The sequence below is a fragment of the Zootoca vivipara genome, chromosome 14 (assembly GCF_965207765.1).
Source record: "Zootoca vivipara chromosome 14, rZooViv2.hap1.1, whole genome shotgun sequence".
NCBI classification, from domain to species: domain Eukaryota; kingdom Metazoa; phylum Chordata; class Lepidosauria; order Squamata; family Lacertidae; genus Zootoca; species Zootoca vivipara.
The window spans coordinates 6108497-6129298 of record NC_142597.1 but is presented as its reverse complement, the minus strand read 5'-3'; positions in this window follow the sequence as shown (position 1 = coordinate 6129298).

The window sequence follows — 20802 nt, the reverse complement described above, 5'->3', positions numbered from 1 at the left end:
TACAGTAAATAAAAATGTAAAATGCCAGGTTGTGTGTGCTCAGCTTGCTCCAAAACCGCTTGATCAAATGAGTTGAAATTTTGACACCATGTTGCAGTCCAATACGGGAGTGTTTGTGTAAACTTAGATTGTACAGATGTCACACCTATCACAGGTAAAAACATGCTTTTTTGATCATTATTATTTTTTGGAAAAACCAGAAAAACAGGAACAGGAGAGGTTGCAAAACATCGCCCTCTAGCGGCGACACCACTGGTACTGCAGCTAGAAAAGCTTCCCTCTCCAAAGCAGCTCAGCACAGGTTTGCAGACTGGGCTGAGTGGAGATGCGGGCTCGCCTGGGTGGGGTGTGGGGTGGGGGAGGACAGGATCGGGATAGGTCGTGGGTCGGGGTGGGGTGGGGTGGGGTGACTCACAGGGATGAGCCACAGCAACGCGTGGCTGGGTACTGCTAGTGTGAAATATAATGTGGGTGTATTTAAACACATGTGTTTTCAATGCAAGAGAGGCTGATATAGTGCAAACAGGAACTGAGCAGAAATAGAAAGCCATCTGGGGTTTTGAGGGGATGTTGCTGAGACCTTTGATGGGTGCCACATGAGGTATAGGAAGGCACAGTGGCACCCCTGGGCACCACATTGGTGATCCCTGCTATTAATGCCTCCCAGATTTCCCCTTTTCTTCCACTACAGGTGCCTCTGCTGGATAAAAATCCTTTGCACTCACAGAACACCAACTGGATAAAACCCAGAGGGGTAGGGGAAAAGTAGCTCTTACTATCTCTTTTGTAATGTATATTGAAGGTAGAAATGATTTTGCTTACTTATGAGCAAAAGAGATGGCTGTATCCAATGTCTTGCACTATCAGGTTAGTGTGTTTTAATGTTGCAAACAGAGGAATCCAACACAACAGTTGTGCTAGTGGAAACTCATTGCACAATCAGTTGTGAAATCTATTGTGCAACCAAGTTGCCAGCAACCTGCTTATGATTCTCTTGTTGAACAATGTTCCCAGTGGCACAAAAGCATTTGCTAGTAGAACAAGTACTGTATACTCAGTGGCGGAGCTTCATGCTCCGGCACCGAGGGTGGAGAGAAGGCGGGGGCAGGGGCGTGGGTGAGGTGCGTTCTGGGGGCATGCCACGCCGCCCATGGGGGCGGGGCGGGCAGCCACAATGGCACCCTCAGATTCGCACTGCCCGGGGCGGAGCTCCCTTATCGCCCCCCTCTTCCTACGCCCCTGAGTATACTGCTAACTGACTTTAACTTAGTGCTATATTGGCTTCAACACAGTCATCAAATAAACAGAAACAACAAACCAAAGTTTCTTTTGATCTTCCAGATAAAGTTCTTAATAAAGAAAAAAGCAGCCTTTCTTTGGCCACCCTATAATTTTTATAGATCTTACATGCATTAATGTCAACATGTGTGGAATTTCTTATGTACAGACTGGTACCCACCACCATCAAATTTATTTGTTAGATGCCTGCTATGAGATGACTTACAACATACTTTAAAATAAATGTGCAATACAAAATATACAAAGTAAGCACTAAACTGAAGTATAAACTTTCCAGATACATATGGTGGCATCCATTGCTCAGAGTAGACCTATTGAAGTTAATGGCCTTTAATAACTTATATTTATTAATTTAAATGAGCTTGCTCTGACTAAAACTTAGTTGGATACAAACCATAGATTTTCTAAGGTTCTGCATTAGACATCTAAAAAAAAAAGACGTTGTTTTAATTCATTAATTAAATTTGTATACTGTCCCTCATCTGAGGATCACAGAGCAGTTTACAATATCAAAACACAAAAATAAATAACATAGTAACAAGCAAAATCAGTAACTCCCCCATTCCCACCCACAGTTTAAAAGACTGTATACAGTGGTACCTCGGTTTACAAACACCTCTGGTTACAAACACTTCGGGTTACAGACTCCACTAACCCAGAAGTAGTACCTCGGGTTAAGAACTTTACCTCAGGATGAGAACAGAAATCGTGTGGCGGCAGCTGGAGGCTCCATTAGCTAAAGTGGTACCTCAGGTTAAGAATAGTTTGAGGTTAAGAAAAGACCTCCAGAACGAATCTGGTGCCTAAAGATATGTAACAAAGGCACCAGGTGAGCCTCTCTGGGAAGTCCATTCCATAAGCAGGGGGCCACCACAGAAAAGGCCCGTTATTGTGTTGCCACCTCCTCTTGTGGAGGAGGCACACAAAGAAGGACCCAGATGATGATCACAGGGCCTAACTTTGTTCATATGGGGAGAGGCAGTCCTTGAAACAATTTTTTTTCAGGTGTTACATCCATGGGCTTCATGCACATATTACCTTTGATTGTGTGTGACCATCAGACATATCCTGAACATCTTTCCCTCCTATTCAAAAAGGCAGAAGGATTCTTGGAGGATATGAGGATTGCTATAGTTCAGCAGAACTGGCTTATGGAGGTGGCAAAGGTATGCAGAACTTGATTTCCAAACATTTGCATCTTTATCTGAGCTAGGAAAGAGAGGCCAATGTTTTGTCATTTGGGGAATGTCTTCAGTGCCCAGTGGACATATGGTGCGTGAGGCACTGTCCCACCCAACTCTGCCTGTGTCTGTTGATGGCTCTGCCTTTTATTGGATGTGGCCTCACCTTGTTGGTCGCCCTGCCTTATTTCCAAGCCAGTACTGGGTGAGCATCCAAAGCACATGGGCTGGATCGATACATGTGACACATTTCAGGAGAAACAGAGGGAAAGATGAGATACGATAAGATCTTACCTTCCAAGTCCCGGGCTGCAGAATCCAGGACCGGCAGCCGTGTGACCCCGGAAGTTGCCTCGATGTAACTTCCGGTGTCGTTTTGCCCTTCTATGGGCACCAAAAATGGCCACCGCCGGCTTCGAAAGTCGCTTCTATGCATGTCAGGAAGTGCGCCGACGCAACTTCCGGTGTCGCTCCGCCCATCTATGGGCACCAAAAATGGCCGCTGTCGACACCGGAAGTTGCGTCTATGCACTTCCGGACATGCGTAGATGCGACTTTTGAAGCCGGCGGCGGCCATTTTTAGTGCCCATAGAAGGGCAAATCAGAAAGAAAAAAATGGCCGCCGGCAGGAGAAAATAACGGAGAAAAACAGGAGACGAAGTGATACGGGGGACCACCGGGAAAAGGTAAGTGAAAACGGGGGTTTCCTGGGGAAAACGGGGTACTTGGCAGCTATGGATAAGATACCCTGAATCTTTTCTTTAAAAAAATAAATAGTAACATAAGTAGGATACAACTTTATCTGAAGAGGATATTAAAAAATCTCTCTCTCTCTCTCTCTCTCTCTCTCTCTCTCTCTCTCTCTCTCTCTCTCTCTCACACACACACACACACACACACACACACACACAAACATTAATGAATGTTAAGAAGCAGTCTCCTTTGGACATTATACATTAATTCTCTCCATCATCACAAATGAATAGAGGTGGATATACAACCTGTGATAAAAGAAAAGCATTTCTCCATGCCGATCCAGCAAAATGGGGAAGCATTAACATGCTCAAGATCCATCACTTGACTTCAAAGCCTGGAAATATAGCCCGCCTTTTCATGTACTCAGCTGATAGCTCCCCCCGCCTAATGAGAATCTCTGAGTCATGAGAACATTTCCAGATTTCAATCTTCTAGTAAAGCATCAATAAATCAGGGAGATGGGACAAACAAGCATCTTTATGAGACGGCCCTGAATCAGTCATTTAGCGCTCAAGAAACTCCATCTCCCATGCACCACTTCCAATAGATCAAATGTTTCTGTTTTACAACAGTAATCAAGAGAATTGGGGAAGCAGCTTCTTTGCAAGGAGACATGGAATTAGAAAATGAAAAAGAGGAACTGGCAAGAGCAGTCGGCTTTCATCACACCCATTGGCCAGAAAATAACCTGAAGACTCAAATTAGGTTTTAGGTAGGACCAGGAACTTTAACTGTATTGTATTTAAACCATGCACACATCCCCCTCCCCACAATGTAAATATATGCTTATCAAGTCAGGTGTGAAAAGCATGCAATATATGCAGATTGCACAAATTATGCAAATATGATTAGATTATTTGAGCTAATAAATCAGTCAGATTCAATCTAAATCAGTCAGACTCAATCTGTTAAAAATAAGCTTTGACATCAGCAGAACTAGAAAGAGATTCTTTGAAAGAGTGCCAGTTGGATTATGGGGTAACACAAAACCCTCTTCAAGTGTCCTCTGTCAGGATTAAATAAACACATGAGGGAGGGGCAAAGGGGACAACCACACTAACTCCCATGCACTCACGTTGCCATCCGGCTGCCCTCCATGAGTTGGAGGGTGAATGTCTAAAACAGGGAACCTCCTGTACTCATGCAGTCCCAGCACACATTTTTTAAACTGTGGCTTTAAACCCCACCCCTGGTTGCTTACTCCTCAAAGCAAGAAACATGTATGCTGGGCATGGCAGTTCCTGGGTATATTAAAAGCTGAGCCCAGAAGGACCTACAGAAGAAAGAGAGAGCCCTGGGATGGCAACTCCCAATTCATCACACATTCTCTACCTCTCATCAGGAAAGGATGGCATAGCACAGGGAAAGGGTCAGAACCAGGCAGATGGGAGGGCAGGGGGTGAGGAGAGCCTCTCATCCTCAGGTTGAATGGGTATGACTGCCAGCTGGATCTGGCCCATGGATCACCCATTCTAAGGTACTGGGTGAAACTCTGTGGGCTTCCAGTCTTGGCCACCCAATACCTCAATAGCCAGCCCTCCTTGGACTGCATGCCAGCAGTTGGTGTGGCCACACACACACACACGACACAAACCCAGACAAATTCATAGCAAGCACTTTGCTGGTACATGGAGATTACCACTCCTCTTCTCCACTCAAATCAGATTAAATCAAAATTGTTTGTTTGTATCTACTCATCAGACTATCAGAAACATTAGTTCAACAGTGTGAAAGTAACAGAGCATGACATCAATGGTGGCTAACGTAAACCCAAAGAAAACAACAACAAAGACAAGCTATCACCTAGAGTTCAGAAAACTATAAAATTATATGTCCAAGGAGGGTTGGCTGTTAAGGTGGCCAAGATTGGAAGCCCACAGAATTTCACCCAGTACCTTAGAATGGGGAACAGCTGATTGATAGGCTAGATCCTTAATAATTAATCTAATGATTGGGAAGGGAGCAATTTTCATTCCCATTGGGCTCTGGGCTCTTATGGCGTGCCAATGGTCATGTGATCATCAACATTCACAAAACACAGCACTTTTGCCATTTGATTTCAACCATTCATGCAAAAGAAAATGGATCACCTGTGGATATTGTGATGTCAAATGACTGACAGGTGGGTGACCCCATCCACCTGTCAAAGCTTGTACCTGGTAGTGGCTACCACTACCCCACCTCCTAATCCAAGCCATGGCATCAGCTCTGAGAAGGCGTGTACAGGCATTTGCCAGACACGAACATGTTCAAAATGTGGAAGGGGTAAAGGGCATACACACAAATCCCACACTAATGTTCTCACACACATTAATCCCACCTCATCCCTCAACCTTCCCCAAGTGGGCAAGAAAGGTCTGCAAGGGGCTTCTACTTGCATTGCATTGTTCACGCATACGTAACGCCAATATGGAGGCACCTCTGGTAGAACATTTTGTTTCTCACAATCATTCAGATACGGATTTATTATTTACAGTTTGTTTTTGTTTTTCCAAATCTTTATTTCAAAATCTTAAAAGAATACATCAGATCTTCTCAACCATGAACATAATATAAAATACAAAACAAAACAAAACTGAAATCATATACATCAGAACAATATTTTAAAATATACTCTAATTCCAGTAATAAACAATGCTTCCAACCCTTTCCATTGTATCTGGTTCTTTTTGCTGCTGTTTCTCACAGGATTATTTACAACGATTTTAATTTTTCCCCTTTATCATATTTGTCATATTTCTTTTTATTCTTTTATACTTTACACTACAGATATCGTTCTAATTCTGCCAATAATGCATTATTGTTGCTGTATGCTTTTAAATATTCTCTGAAGATAATCCATTCTTTTGATATTTTTTGATTGCCTGTGCCCCGCACCCACCCCGTCAATTTTGCTAGCTGTAGATATTCAATCATTAGGGCTTGCCACTCTACAATCATTGGAGGTGTTTCATCTTTCCATTTCCTAGCGACAAGTACCCTAGCAGCAGTCAGACTGTACATCATAAGTGCTCTGGATTCCTTTTTGAAATTATCAGGTAAAATACCCAAGAGGAATATTTCGGGTTTTTTCTTAAAAGTTATCTTAAATTTTTTTTAAATTTCATTGTATATTTTATTCCAATAATCCTTGATCAAGTTGCACGTCCACCACATGTGAAAATACGATCCAAGCTCTTTTTTACACCTCCGGCAACCTGGATTTTTCCCTTTATACATCTTTGCTAGTTTTTGAGGAGAGAGGTGCCACCTATATAACATTTTCATACTATGCTCTCTCAATGTGTAGCATGCCGTGAACTTTAGGTCTTTTGTCCAAAGTTGTTCCCATTGTTCTATTGTTATGTTGTGCCCGCAATCCTGAGCCCATTTAATCATTATTTACAGTTTTGTGGATGAATCAGAGTACAAAAGGTATCAGAAAAGATTATGAACGTCAGTTACGGCAGCAAGAAACCCGTTTTATTTTTATGTTTAAATCCATTCATCAAGGGGGACTTAACTCTGAATTAAACCTCAATTGTTTTATTTGATTATCTGTATATTTGCTGTTACTTTGTACCAGCTTTAAGCTCAGTCTCCTTGTTATCAGTATCACCTGGGGCTGGCTATATATATTTTTCAAAAAAATGTTGTTAGTAACAGTGACTACATAATTGCATGAGCACTGTTCCAGAGTATTCTTCATTCTTATGTATATTATATCAATTCGAAAAAAAGATTAGGTATGTAACCTTTTTATGTTTCAGTTTATAATTCCCACACTATTTGAAGTTTTTGTTATGTACGTGCAGGTCATCGTTCGAATATTTTATTTTCAGTTAATGAAGAAATTACACATCTTTCTACTTACAAGTGTTTGTTGAACTTATTGGCTGATGAAGAACTGAACGAAACAGTAGTTCCTATCCGGAAACACCGTTCAGCAGAGTTCAGAGTTGTACATCAGAATTGGACATTTGCCAAGTATACAAAGTTTTACAAGCTTGATCTCCGCCGGGTAAAGTCTGGCACCGTGACTTATTCAAGGACTTTCGGAGACTTCAGTTTGATAGTTTTGATGTTTTGCATTATTCCATAAAGTTTTCTATACTGTAATTGTTTCTGGCCAAGTCTTCTCAGACCGCCCCCCCCCCCGCAACTAAAGACCCATTTGGCCCTTTTCACACAACATGACGAACCGCACCCTGACTGCAGACACGTCTTCTGACCAGCCAGAAATTCATTTTTATCTTTCTTCAACCAGTCCTTTGGCTGTTCAGCCATTTCATCTTGCTCACTTGGCCATGACTTCAGAAGCACTTTGCTTGTCAAGCTCACAATATCCAAAGGGGATTGTGTCTCCTGGTAATAAGGCATTCAAATCAAAGGGCAGTTTCTGCATGAGCACTCTGGGCATGGCACTCACTCTTTTCCCCTCTGCATTGTGATCCCTGACGCACAGTGATGGCTCATCACTAAACTGCAAGATCACAACTTCGTAGCGTGTTCTTTGGCTGGCGTTGTCAAGTAGGAGTCCAGTGAATGCAGACACATGCACAGTGCAGTGGTATGAGATGAAAAAAGAATGGTTTCACAACTAAAACAACCAACTTGAAGAGATTATGGGTTAATGAGTGAAATGCAAGGAAACTTCCCCTCCCTCTCTTCTGTTTGCAGGGAATGTGTTGAGGAAGCAGTAGAAGCTATTGATTTTACATAATAAAACGTTTAAATGCAAAAGTAGAATGTTTAAGATACAGAATTTTTAAACACATTGTTAAGAAAATAATATTATTATAGCAAAGCAGAGAGGAGGATAATTCTCACCGCCCACCTCCCAAAGTGAATAACAATTCAAAGTATCATAATACAACTTTTGGGTCTTCTACAATGATGTTTAAATGTGGATTAGCTGTTTCAGAGTATAATAAAATTCAGGCTTGCCTAAGTCATGACTGATGATTGAAATACAAAAATGTCCATTCTTACTGTTCTATGTAGAGATATGACCTCCCTGGCAAATGTCCTGTGGGTTTGGCTGCATATTTTTCTTTAAGCAAACTTTTATTGGAACATCCTCCATTTACCAGCCTCTCTAAATCTGAACAAAAAGAAAAAGAAAGAAAAGAAAAAGAAAGAAATAGTTTTAGTTAGAATTCCCAGTGCTCAGATGTATTAGTCTAGCTCCAGCTCCATGCAATAGCAGCTACCCCTCTGTGAGGTCCTTCCTAGTTTGATCCAACTTCTTCTGTGGTGTATAGATTGGCACATACGAACCAAAGCCTACTTGCTTAGAGAAAAGAGAACAGGAGAGGAAAAGACAAAACCAAGGGATATTCTAATAAAAAAGATGCACTAACAGCAGAAATGTATTTCTGCAGCCAGCACTGTGTTTTGTTATGGGAATAGCAGACTGATTTGACAAGCCAAGCAGATTCAGAGTGAGAAAGTACTTCCTTGAGACCCAGAACAAATGCCATTGCTGCAAAAAATAATCATCATTTTTAAAGAAAAATGAACATTCACCATTTTACAACATGATTGTAATTTCTTGAAAACTAGTGAGCCTAGTAGTGCAGAACTGTACCAGGTGTATATCACTGCAGAGATGCTGCTTGCCAATTGTGGGAGAGGAGAGGAGGAGAGAGATATCTATCCACTTTGTACCCTCACCCTATTCTAAGGAACTCAGAGTGCAGAGCATGGCATAATTATATCATTCTCTGTTTACAAGAATCCTGGAGATAGCGTTCATAAGTGATTCATGTTTCACAAGCATATAGTATGGTTGGTAGTGCAATAGTTTTGTAAACAAGCATTTGGTTTCCCTGTGAATGTCCCAGTCCTTAAACACTCTGCACTTCAATCAGGAGGAAGCTGCACTCACAGAACTCAGGCAATGTTGGATTTTGGCATCAATGTCAGCCCTTGTGGAAAGATTACTGCCCAGGTAGGAGAAGTGATTGACATTTTCCAGCATTACACAATTGAGTTGGATTTGTGGCACTGCAGAGGGGTTATTTTGTACTTGTTGGTGCAGCACTTTGGTTTTTTTGGATGTTAAACGATAGGCCAAGCTTTTCGTAAGCTTCTGTGAAGATATTTAGGATGGCTTAGAGGTCATCCTCTGAGTGTGTGCACATTACGTTGTCATCAGCATACTGAAGCTCTATGATGGAAGTTATGGTAACCTTACTCTTTGCTTTCAGCCTACTCAGATTAAAGAGCTTTCCATCTGTTCGATATAGGATTTCTATTCTGGTGGGGAGTTCCCCTTCAACAAAGTGTAGGATCATGGCAATGAAAATAATGAAAGGAATTGGGGCGATAACACAACCCTGTTTAACACCTGATCCCACTGTGAATGGTTCACTTTGAGAGCCATCGTTATCTGTGATTGTTGCTGTCATATTATCATGGAAGAGCTGAATGATGTTCACAAATTTATCTGGTCAGCCAATTTTCAGAAGGACAGTCCACAGGGCATTACAATTTACAGTGTCAAAGACTTTAGGTCAATACAGAGGTTGGTTTTGTTCTCTGCATTTTTCCTGAATCTGTGAATGGTGAAAATCATGTCCACTGCCTCCCTAGAAGATTAAAAACCATTTTGGGATTCAGGAAGGGTAGCCTTGGATATAGTTAGGAGATGGTTTGCTAAGTTCCCTGCAAGAATTTTGCCAGTCGCAGCTAAGTACTAAAGAACACCGGGTGGATTAAAAAAGCTCAAGAGATCCAGCACTTAGCTCATGATGCACAGAGTTTCTTTAAAGCCACAAAGACCATCTATGGGCCGATAAATCATGGCATATGCCCCCTACACTCAAAAGATGGTACCACACTTCTAAAAGATAAAGTAGCTATTCACTGCATAGGAAAGAACATTACCAGCACCTCCTTAACCGCAACAGCATATTAGCAGACTTCCTTTCTGGTAATTTCCTCATGAAGTACAAAAAAGCAAGACTAGTCTTTGTAATTAAACAATGGGTAGAGGCAACCATTTTGAAAGCACATGTTTTATTTCAGTGGTTCACAAACTTTTTTTTTCTGGGCCACACTTTCAGAATTAAAATTTGCTTGCACCACACCAATTTGAATCTTCCCACCACACTTGCCATCCTCTCCTGCCACACCAGTGTGGCACACCACGCCCTTTGAGAACCACTGTTTTACTATATAGGTTTAGGAACCACCTTCAATCCTCTAGGAGCTTTCTCAGTGCCATCACAAGATATTGTGTTGCTGCCACCATTCCTCCATGCATTGAATTGTGCCACCTTCACCAGGGGTGCCATTTTGATTAAAATATTGGGGGGGGCAGGTAAGACCCACCCCACATAATCACTCACATGATGTGGTGCACACACACCATTTGAATGGCAATGCCCATCAACTTTGGAGGAGCCTGCCCCCCTCAAATATATTATGGGGGATGAAGACCCCTTGCCCCCTAGAGTTGGCTCCTATGACCTTCACCATCTCCTGCTTGATGTGATACCACACAACAACCGCCCAAATCCCCTGAGTCCATTAAACCCATTTTTCATTCTGAGGAACATAGAGTCCTTCTTCAAAGTAAAGCATCTTAACCAGCAAGGAACTTTTCAATGCATCCTTTGTGGAGAGAAATATAATAAGTTGCCATGAGCCTAATGTATTTGTCTGTCTCACTTGCCAAGGGATCTCTCCTTGCATACATAACGTATTTGTGTGGTATTGCTTCTCTGAATCATGCCTTTGGAGATTTGCCCATTGCTACACTAATTTGTTTGGTTTATTCTTACTTAGTGAGCCTTTGGGGATTCTCAAGAATGTAGAGTAGCTTTTATTCTTCAGGCAACATATTAGAGAGACACTTTCCACATATAAGAGTGTTCAGATTTGTGAAGGAAGGTGTTTTGGACTTTTATTTTTATTTTTTTATTTTGCAAAATGACGAATACTTCCACATCACTGATTTTGTTGAAATGGGTATTACGTGGCACATCAGACTCGATCCAGGGAACCATATCCCTAATTCTAAAATGCTCTGGGAAGATGGAACTTGCTTTTCTTGAATATGAGCCCCTTGTGGTTAAGGCTGGGAGAGAAATTTGATTCAGTTCAGATTTAAAAACAAGCCTATATGTAGAATGTTGATGAGTGTTTTAAAGTTTACTGCTGATTTTAATATTTCGGTTGTTTGAAAGAGTTGCTTTTTATTGTTTTCTCAATTTGTGAAATGAGGGATTTTAAAGTTAATAAATAGTCTTGGGCCACATCCACACCATAAATTTAAAGTGCATGGCTCTCCACCCCACTCCAAAAAAAGATCCTGAGAACTGTAGTTTGTTAAGGGAGCAGAAACATTATTAAAAGAGTTATGGCAGAGTAATTGGAGACTTTTACCCTGCCTAAGCCCAGCCCAGTCCCTCCCTTTACATAATGCAGTTCTTTTTCTCTTTTCCTCTTGATTTAACTTTGCTGTTCTTTTGGCATCTCTGTACCATTCCTCTGTACCAACCCATTCCTCACCCGCCTTTTTTCAAATTACAGTCCTTTTAATAAAAAAATTCCTTCAGTAGCACCTTAAAGACCAACTAAGTTTTTATTTTGGTATGAGCTTTCGTGTGCATGCACACTTCACGAAAGCTCATACCAAAATAAAAACTTAGTTGGTCTTTAAGGTGCTACTGAATGAATTTTTTATTTTGTTTTGACTCAGACCAACACGGCTACCTACCTGTAACTAGTCCTTTTTATGTATTCATTTTGATTTATTCTGACTGTTGTGTGCATTTTTAAGTTTGAGTAGCTAACCGTTACTTGCTGGTATATCCTTCCCCTCAGAATAGTGCAGTCTACTAGTTTAAGTTCAGTATAGTCTTCTTACTTAGACTGCCCTAAGTGATTTAATTCCGTTTTATGATAATATGCCTTATATTAAATATAGTTACTCTGCATGTGTGTCTGTTTCTCTCTCTCTCTCTCTCTCTCTCTCTCTCTCTCTCTCTCTCTCTCTCTCATAGCCTGTTTCAACTTAGTTTTTTTATTTTATTTTATGATTTCCCAATCAAACTATAGTGTAGCTTATTGAGGATTTGTTGTTGTTGTTGATGATGATGATGATGATGATAAACAAATTCTTATGGCCTATGTAGCTCTTACACACACACACACACACACACACACACACACACACACTTTTGCTCCTGAATTATAGTGCTATTTTCTGATACACATTTAGTATCATCAACATTACACAGTCACACCCCTATTACCAGCAATTAATTACTGTATCTGATAATGCGCTATGTACATTGGAATGACAGAAAACCACATGGTGCCCCAGGAACAGTGTTTGGGACAATGACATAGGTGTTGGGATCAGCCTGGGGTGTGGCGTGGGGAGGACCAGGGGGGCTGTAGCCCCAGGCACATGATTTTGAGGGAGCGTGAGCCAGACACCCCCATGCAGGGATCCCTGCCCTGCCTGCCGCCATGAGCCTCTGGGCCGCATAACCCCCAGCCCCCTCACTGAATGGCCGCCTGACCAGTGTTGGGCAGTGTGCCTACCAAGGGCCATGTTGGCTAGTTGGGCTCCCCCCTGTGTGGGTGGCAGGCAGTGGAAGCCATTTGACTCCTCCATGCCTTGTGCCCACCTGGCAGTGGTGGTGAATGTTGGGCTTGCTGGCAGGTTTTGTTTACCGTCTGTGCCCAACCCCTGGTCCCAGCTGGTGCATATGCATATTTGCACACACACTCCCCTGGGCACCATTGAAGGACACAACACCACTGGGTTCTTCCTTGCTCCCAATTCAGGTACACCTTTCCTACTGTAGGTAGGAGCAACAATGAAACAAAGCATATGAGGTTCCCCTCTTGTTCTGAGGCTGTTCTGAGGCTTTCCGGTGGGTCAGTGTTGTGTATTGGCGGCCGCCAGGCTCGTTTGCACTGAGCTTTGGGAAAGAGGAGGAGAAATATTGCTTTCTGGCAGGTTAGAGTTGAGCATTGGCGGCCGCCAGGCACGTGACAATGCAAATCGCCCTTCTCGTCGCCGCATGTCGCGGCAAACCAGCCAGCGTCTCGCGGCACACTAGTGTGCCACGGAACAGCGGTTGAGAAACGCTGACCTACACAGCATGCAAAGACAGTCTCTCTAGTTTAGTCTGCTTTGCTTTTAAATTGTATCCCACCACCGAAGATGCCAATGCCACTTTAGTGTAGGATAATGCTTTTCATAGGGATGGGAGAAAAATTCAATTTAATTCACACTATCTGAAACAACATGAGGACAGAAACACGGCCATCCTTTGAAGTTCACACTTCTCTGAATTTTCCAATGCTAAATAATGTGCATTAAATGGCCTAGATTAGTGGAAATAACATAAAAAATGCAGTTAGGGGAAACAGCTTCGCAAAGTATGTATAGTAGATCAAACAGCCTACAAATGTGCATGTAATTTTCAGTAAAATGCTGATGAATTCATCATGATCCCCCCTTTTTTTGGTGGTCCCCAGGATGGCACAGGGCAAATTAGCCCAATCTGGAAGCCACAGATCAGGACCACAGGATGTATTGATGTATCCATGGGTTGGGGGGGGGGGAGGCTGTGCACAGTCCTAATAAAGACCATACATAGTGTGTATGTATTCAGTAGTCTGTGTTTGCCTGATGAGTCTGGACTAAGGATTCTATGATATCCAATCACAGAACATTTCAGGATTGGGGCCACTGCCATTGGCCCTTAATCTCTGAGTTGTGATTCACAGCTTGGGAACTGAGACAGCCAATCACATTGAGAGTGGGAGTGGCCCAGGCCTTCAGAAATGTATACAAGCAGTTGCTTTCCCCTGTTATCCAGTTCTGTAAGTTCAATAAAGGTTCTTGCTGTTATCACTGTGTCTTGCTTCGTGGGAAACCACCTACATTTCACATAGTATTGCCAGTGCATAAGCTTTTTGTAAGCAAATCAGGATGAATGCCTAATAAATGGCATCTGAAGGAGCCCAGAGACCCTAGCCTGAAAAGGGGGGAGGTAGCAGAAAAAATTACTAGTACAGTACAATTGTATGTGTTTGTCATGTAATCATATGTGTTTAGCCATAACAGACACACAAGGATGCTCAGAACTGTGGCTCTTAAATTCCTGGCTGCTAATGCAAATAAGGAAACATGCAATATAACATCATTTTCCTTGACTAACAGCAAAAAACCCACACAAATGCACTTGGTGTAACAAAATTCTTCAGAAAGATATTTTTCATTATGATCTTTATACAGAGGACACTGGGTAATATAGTGAACAATATCCTCTATAGCTCTTTTACGGAACACACAGAAACACTATTCTCAATGTAATCTCTTATACTGGTCATCCAGAAAGGCAGAGGGCATAATGTTAAGTCTTAATTCTGTAAAAGCAATTGTATGTGCAGCTAAAGTCATTACCTCCGAATAGCTTTCTGAAGATTTGTCTGCATATGTAGATACAGCCTAGAAAATCTCAAAGAATGGCTAATTAGTCAGCTCACTATCAACTTCTTTAGCCAAGTATACATAAAGCAGCAACTCACTTTTGAGAGTTTGAGGGTAAGTCATAAGCTATAGAAACCAGGTTTCACACTGGCATCTGGTTGGCCACTGTGAGGACACAGTGCTGGACTGGATGAGCCATTGGCCTGATCCAACAGGTTCTTCTTATGTTCTTAAGTGTTTTGCAAGTCCAGGGCTTTCCAAATGCTCTCATAAAGCTTGCATATTGTTGTGGGTGGTGCTTCAGAAGTTCTTGTGGTTTGGCAGCACTTAGAAACTTCTGTGCAAAATTCCCTTTTGGCCGAGCCCCACCCTGACCTTCTCAGTACCTGCCACTGTATATGAGTTTCCCAGCAACTCAAGGGAGAAAGTTGCAAAAGGACCCACTGTCTCAAACCATGAAAGTTGCTCCATTAGGACAACTGGGGCACTGCCCCACCAACCTCAGTTTTTCCCCAGCCGGCCCCCACCTGCCAGCCCCCACCTGCCTCTATCCATTCTAGCTTGTGGCACTGCCTGTAAGTATTGTCTTTGCAGAATTCAGGAGGATGGGAGAAATCCAGAGTTAATTGCACTGAACTCCACCTGCAGTTGACTTCTCTGCGTTCTGCCCCAACAGTCCCACTGAGCACCAGCTAACAGCGTGACTGGCTCTTGCAGGTATATGGCTCCCAAGGGGGCTCTCATCCAGGCTTGAAGGCCTCTCGTTACAGGAAAGTCAGGTCTGCTCCTCTTCATTCGTCCTCTCTTCTGCTCTATTCCCACCTTCACTTTCTCTCCTCTTTGCTCCTCTTTTCTGTTCATTTGCAATTTAATGAGAAATCACCAGATTTGCCCTCCTTGTATGAATTTATGAACCAAAATACAGCTCTCCTTTGAAACTCACATTCTCTTAATTTTGGGATGCAGTTTCCCAACACACACACACACACACAGAGAGAGAGAGAGAGGGAGGGAGAGAGAGAGAGGGAGGGAGAGGGAGAGAGAGAGAGAGAGAGATATCTGTTATGGAGAAATGTGCACTAAACCACATTTGTTTGTGGAAAGAACATACCAAAATGCATGATATGAGGGGGAAGTGCTTGCAAAAATGTGTATGTTAGTCAAAACATCATATTAAAAATGTGTTTATACAGATAAATTTGCATGAAAATGCTCATTTATGCATTTTCATGAGGATTTTTTCTTCCTTTTTTAAAGACACCACATATTGCTGCAGAAATGTGGAGAACTGAATTCAAGGTAGGAAAATGAGAAATTGAAATATTTTTCCATTCCTATCTCTTGTCTTCTTATCTCTATCACTGACCCCCCCCCCCAACACACACACACCAGCCCTTATTGACAAGGCCCAGCTTCGGCTCACCTTGCCAATCAGGCTAGCAGGCAAATAAGTAATAATATTTTTTTAAAAAAGAAAAGAAAACATTTTTATTGTGTGACTTGGTCTTTTCATTGTATCAGCCTTTCAGCCCCCTGAATCACTACAGTAGATGCAATGTGTGGCAGGAAATGACAAACACTGTGCAGAAGCAAAAGATACGATATAAAATCTAATCACTCTGCTGATGCACTCTAACGTATGAGCTGCTGTGCTCATCAATCACTTTCTGAAACATATAGTACAAATCTGGAAAGGAGCTTGTGTGTTTCTGCAAGGAGACACACTATTAAAATTGCTTAGTGCAACAATTGCAGTATTGTTGAATTGCCTTCACTGCAAAGTTTTTGTTTTTGTTTTTTGAGGGGCTAGGTTCCACATGTCTGATTGTAGAACATAATACAGGAAAAACCAACCTAACAAAGCTGTGGGGGGGGGGGGTACAGCAAAATGAAGTTGGCATACCATTGAAATATGTTTAAGGCAGCACTGAGATCAATATCTGATTAATATCCCCCTCCCCTGTGATCCCCTAGTGTCCTTCAAACTTGGGTACCCAGATGTTGTAGGACTAAAGCTACCATCATCCACCACTGGCACAACCCAATGGTCAGATATGATGGGAATTGTACTCCTACAACATCTGGGAACCAAAGGCTGAAGAACACTGCTCTAGATGTTGTGAAACATCAATTCACATCAGCCCCAGCTGGCATGGGATATGTAATCCAACAATATTGGGAGGGTCGCAAGCTCACCCACTCCTGTCTTATTGGTCTGTTATGTACTGCATGAATGAGTGGGGTTGTAAGAATGCAAATGTTAGATTGTTATTTGATTGTTTGTTTGTTTACTATAATTTATTAAATTTATATACCACACTTCATCTGAAGATCTCAGGGCGATCTCAGATGACTAAAAAGTGCCCTCAACCCAAAACTGCCTCAGATATCAATGCAAACCTTTCTCATATCCTCTCACCTGCCTGGACTACATGGCAATTTAGTAAGCTCAACCTCAGTCACACAGACTACACCCAGACCTCCCCCTTCCCCAAATTCCTACTTAGCCCTAGCCTCTCCTGCATAGAGAGGTTGGGAGCGCACTCCAAAAATAAGAGAAAGGGTTAAAAAGCCTGCTTCTCTCCCTTACATGATTGGCCCACACCTTCATGTGGGCCCCCCCAAGCTCCTCCCCAGGGAGAGACCACCAGAGTCTCTTTTCCCAGGGAATGGGGGTGTGGCAAATTTGCCCCTAATTAAGTGTGGGAGCAGCATTTCCAATGGGTCCTGTAATAAATGTGCACTCTACATATTCCCATCAGCTTTAATTTTAATCATTGTCATTTCCTTTTGGCACCAAACCTCCCCCGGTCCTAGTGCTCCCTGCAAAGAAATTCACTAATGCTCAGCTTGTTAGGATACGAGACCCCTCATTAACTCTGAGTATTAAATGAAACAGTTGAGTTAGTAACCAAATCTACAAAGAGCCAGCTGACTGTATGTATGATTAGGGACTTTGTCATTTCACTCATGGATTAATTATATGGTCCATTATGCTGAACTGTGTGCTTGATTTCAAGATTAGTCTTTTTTCTTTCTTTCTTCCTTAGGATTTTTTATTTCCCACCTGGAGGAATGCACCTTATCTATTTCTTCCCTTCTTTAAATCTTCTTTAAATGAAAACCAAATTATATATTCCTTAACTTCCAGGTCGCAGTTATCAGGTTATGTATGGGGGGGAATGAGGGGAGAGGACAAACAGCTTGTTGCTATACGTGTGTACATATAGAGAAAATTCCACTGTGCTTTCACACACACACACACACTGTTCCATTACCTGCATTGAACACTCAAAGTCTGCAGCTATCAGCTGAACTCCCCTCAAATCTGACTACCCTGCCTGGTGGGGTTGGGAGTAGGTGGCATCAGCTAGGGTTAAGATAGTAGTGCCTTGGGACCTCTGCTGCATAAGAACTGTCCTGTGGGGTGTCACTAGGGATGTGGTAGAAAATTGATTCCCTTTGTATTCAAAGGCCAAACTACCTAATTATGAAACAATAAATTAACTGAAACACAACAATGGTTCAAAATTCACAATTATCTGAATTTTGCAATGTAATGTGTACAAAATGCATTCACTTGGGTTCAGCCTGCATATTAGTGAAAATAATGATCAGATATCTGTTTGGAAAATTGCTTTGGAAATGTATGCATCACGCAAAATCTCATACAAAATTGTGCATATTAGGAGAAATCTGTGCTAAAATGCTGATGAATTTTCATGCAGACTTAAATTCACAAACTGTGAAGTGGCAGTTTGAATGCTGAATGTGTAAGTGTATGTCTAGAGACAATGGATAAAACAAACACCATTAGCTGTACTACTGGATAAGTGTTTAATGGTTATTGTATCTGTTTAAAAAACAATAGAAATGGTTGTTTTGAAAAAAGTGAAACTGAAATGGGGATATTTGCCCATCTCTAGCTGTCACAGAGTTCCATTTTGTCCCCTGTACTTTTAAATATCTAAGCAAAAATGGAGGATTAAAATTGCAATCCTAATCCCACTTACCTGGAAGTAAATCCTGCTTCTGAGTAGAAATGGGCTTTAAGAGAACAATATCATCCATATGCTAATGGTGGTTAATTATATCTTTCCAGTCCCTAACATCCTAGCAAGAGATTATAACCCCTGAATTGTTGGGCTAAATTTAATTCAGATTGCAGAAATCATAGCTTAGTGGCAGAGCATCTGCTTTGCCTGCTGAAGACTCCACACCCAATACCCACCAATCTTCAGGTAGGGCTGGAGAAACCATGCTTGAAATCTTGGGGAGCCAGTTATTGTAGACAATACTAAGCTAGAAGGACTAATGGTCTGCTACTTTGATGAGGTAGCTTCCTGTTCCTGTGTCCCTGTCCACAGCGTTGGGATATTCCTGGTGTCTGCTTTGCTCCCAGAGTCTCAGCTTGCAGCAGTGGCCAGGAGTGCCTTTTCCAGCACTCCTAAACACTGCTGCCATCCACCAGGATATATTAGCTATGCCCTCTCTTTACCTCTACATTTCATGCATTGGCCTGGGACGTTCACCTGATATCCTCTCTACTGGCTTTTAGGCAGAGATAGAAACCTTCAGAAAACTTTTAATTTAGTCAGATTTTAAAGTGGAGATCGTGTTGTTGTTACCTGTTCTTGCATTGTTACGGTTTGTGGTTTGCTTTCTTTTAAAAGGATTTTTGAAAAATCATTGTTAACTGCTCAGAGAGCTTTGGTATGGAGTGTCATAAAAATTCATTAGAACAAAGACAACCAAAATTGGCAATGATCTATGGGACACAATGATCTGTGATACATACATTTTTCAGTAAATGGCACGTGGTTTGGCAAGTGGTATCCATGGCCCTGGAATGAGTCGATATATGATTCTGGCTAGGGAGAGGGAGCAAGAAACACATGGATTCCTGTCAGTTTTTCTATCCTCTTGGACTGGGTTGTGAAGAGCAGAGTCCAAAAGGCATCTTATCTATAACAGCATAAGATAAAGATCCATGTTAGATAGCCTGACTACTGTATTCTCCATGAGCCAACAGATGGACATAAGAAGAGTCATTTTGGATCAGGCCAAAAGTCAATCCAGTCTAGCCCTCTGTTCTCACTGTGGCCAGTCAAATGCCCATGGGAACACTATTAGCAGAACTTGAGCACAAGAGCACACACAACCCTTGTGATTCACAGCAGCTGGTATTTAGCAGCCTCTGACAATTGAGGTAGAACATAGACATCATGCAGGGGCACCAACTTGACCCCTGTTTGTGTGCACCCAGAGGTTCCATCTGTTTTTATATATGGATGCATATTGAAAAGATCGGACTAATTAAAGAACATACCGGTATATTTTCATTCTCAATAAACTATGCAACAGGAAGGGGCAAGCGAATCATCCTTATATGTTGGTATGGGGCAGTGAAACAGCAAGAAATGGTCTAAAAACACGATAAATAAATCTGCAGACTTTTTGTAAGAAAAAATAGCAGGAAATTGTTAATCCTGTAGCCCACTGTTTTTAGCTATAATTGATTTTGACAACAGGAAATAGCCTGCCCTGTACATCATGAAGTTTGCTGCGCATACAAAGAACCCATTTGGAGGCTATTTGTGTTCATCTCGTTAATTCTCTTTCTGCCTGTTAACTTCTAAGTAACACTTTCAAGAAAGGGTTGAAGAGTCAGGCAAGAGAATGCATAAATTCAATAGAGTCTGAAAACCGACAGGGGAAAAAATTAATTGTGTGGTTGTAAGAGAGGCACCGAGAACGTGGTTTTGTGATGGTCAAGGGTGTTCCAAGCAAGAAACACCAGCCCTCTTCCATGATGTTGAAGGCAATAAATGAATAACTCTACACTTCTTGAAGAGCAAGAAAAAGAACTAATGGTGCTTGAGGAATTAGATCTTTGTGAATTCCTATACTTAGGCTGCAATTCAAAGGGATGTGAGAACTCGGTGCAGATGAACTCCCTGTTCCCTTGCCCTGCTGGGTATAATAGCTGCAATTATATTGGGGGGTGGGAATCTCTTTTTTTTTCAGTCTGAGGGTGGCATTCCTTCATGGGTAACTTTGCAGGGGTTGATTGCCAGTGGTGGATGGGGTAAAGTTGATAGTTCTGATAAGTTGCAAATCAAG